Source organism: Osmerus mordax (assembly GCF_038355195.1).
Source record: "Osmerus mordax isolate fOsmMor3 chromosome 7 unlocalized genomic scaffold, fOsmMor3.pri SUPER_7_unloc_2_2, whole genome shotgun sequence".
NCBI lineage: Eukaryota > Metazoa > Chordata > Actinopteri > Osmeriformes > Osmeridae > Osmerus > Osmerus mordax.
Genome location: NW_027120352.1, coordinates 97,501 through 100,000, shown reverse-complemented (window position 1 = coordinate 100,000; position 2,500 = coordinate 97,501).

Genomic DNA, 2,500 nt, shown 5'->3' with positions numbered 1-2,500 from the left:
AGCACCTTAACTCGGGTGGCGTTGGAAAGGTCTGGTCCAGGGGAACACGGGCGTGTCAAGTTTGCCACGCGCACGCGCATCCCCGCTAAACAGGGGCCAAAACAAAACTTTAAACGGAGCTACCGAATTGGAAACCATCAATCCTGGGAAAATAACAACTCACACGTGTGCCCCTTATGCTAACTTGAATTTAGAAACCGTCCTCAACAAAATCCCACGTTCGGGCGCAAAACTGCACGTTTGAGGCCACATTTTCAATGATGCTGGAAACTTACATTCAAAGCTGGGAAAATGTGCTCATCTACAGGCATCCCCACTTAGGGACGTCGTAGCACCTTGACTCGGGTGGCGTTGGAAAGGTCTGGTCCAGGGGAACACGGGCGTGTCAAGTTTGCCACGCGCACGCGCATCCCCGCTAAACAGGGGCCAAAACAAAACTTTAAACGGAGCTACCGAATTGGAAACCATCAATCCTGGGAAAATAACAACTCACACGTGTGCCCCTTATGCTAACTTGAATTTAGAAACCGTCCTCAACAAAATCCCACGTTCGGGCGCAAAACTGCACGTTTGAGGCCACATTTTCAATGATGCTGGAAACTTACATTCAAAGCTGGGAAAATGTGCTCATCTACAGGCATCCCCACTTAGGGACGTCGTAGCACCTTGACTCGGGTGGCGTTGGAAAGGTCTGGTCCAGGGGAACACGGGCGTGTCAAGGTTGCCACGCGCACGCGCATCCCCGCTAAACAGGAGCCCAAACAAAACTTTAAACGGGGCTACGGAAAAGGGGAGAGCTTTTTCGGGGACAAACACCACTCACGTCGGTGCCCCCTGTTCCAACTTGAATTTAGAAACCGTCCTCAACAAAATCCCACGTTCGGGTGAATAACTGTGAATTTTAAGGCACATGCCTCTCTGGGCTGGGAGAGTGCATTCAAATAGGAGAAATTGGCTTCATTTAGAGGCATCCCCACTTGGGGACGTCGTAGCACCTTAACTCAGGTGGCGTTAGAAAGGTCTGGTCCAGGGGAACACGGGCGTGTCATGTTTGCCACGCGCACGCGCATCCCCGCTGAACAGGAGCCCAAACAAAACTTTAAACGGGGCTACGGAAAAGGGGAGGGCTTTTTCGGGGACAACCACCACTCACCTCGGTTCCCCCCATCCCAACTTGAATTTAGAAACCGTCCCCAGCCAAATCCCACGTTCGGGGGCAAAACTGCTCGTTTGAGGCCACATTTTCAATGATACTGGAAACTTACATTCAAAGTTGGGAAAAGGTGTTCATTTACAGGCATCTCCACTTAGGGACGTCGTAGCACCTTAACTCAGGCGGCGTTAGAAAGGTCTGGTCCAGGGGAACACGGGCGTGTCAAGGTTGCCACGCGCACGCGCATCCCCGCTAAACAGGAGCCCAAACAAAACTTTAAACGGGGCTACGGAAAAGGGGAGAGCTTTTTCGGGGACAAACACCACTCACGTCGGTGCCCCCTGTTCCAACTTGAATTTAGAAACCGTCCTCAACAAAATCCCACGTTCGGGTGAATAACTGTGAATTTTAAGGCACATGCCTCTCTGGGCTGGGAGAGTGCATTCAAATAGGAGAAATTGGCTTCATTTAGAGGCATCCCCACTTGGGGACGTCGTAGCACCTTAACTCAGGTGGCGTTAGAAAGGTCTGGTCCAGGGGAACACGGGCGTGTCATGTTTGCCACGCGCACGCGCATCCCCGCTGAACAGGAGCCCAAACAAAACTTTAAACGGGGCTACGGAAAAGGGGAGGGCTTTTTCGGGGACAACCACCACTCACCTCGGTTCCCCCCATCCCAACTTGAATTTAGAAACCGTCCCCAGCCAAATCCCACGTTCGGGGGCAAAACTGCTCGTTTGAGGCCACATTTTCAATGATACTGGAAACTTACATTCAAAGTTGGGAAAAGGTGTTCATTTACAGGCATCTCCACTTAGGGACGTCGTAGCACCTTAACTCAGGCGGCGTTAGAAAGGTCTGGTCCAGGGGAACACGGGCGTGTCAAGGTTGCCACGCGCACGCGCATCCCCGCTAAACAGGAGCCCAAACAAAACTTTAAACGGGGCTACGGAAAAGGGGAGAGCTTTTTCGGGGACAAACACCACTCACGTCGGTGCCCCCTGTTCCAACTTGAATTTAGAAACCGTCCTCAACAAAATCCCACGTTCGGGTGAATAACTGTGAATTTTAAGGCACATGCCTCTCTGGGCTGGGAGAGTGCATTCAAATAGGAGAAATTGGCTTCATTTAGAGGCATCCCCACTTGGGGACGTCGTAGCACCTTAACTCAGGTGGCGTTAGAAAGGTCTGGTCCAGGGGAACACGGGCGTGTCATGTTTGCCACGCGCACGCGCATCCCCGTTGAACAGGAGCCCAAACAAAACTTTAAACGGGGCTACGGAAAAGGGGAGGGCTTTTTCGGGGACAACCACCACTCACCTCGGTGCCCCCCATCCCAACTTGAAT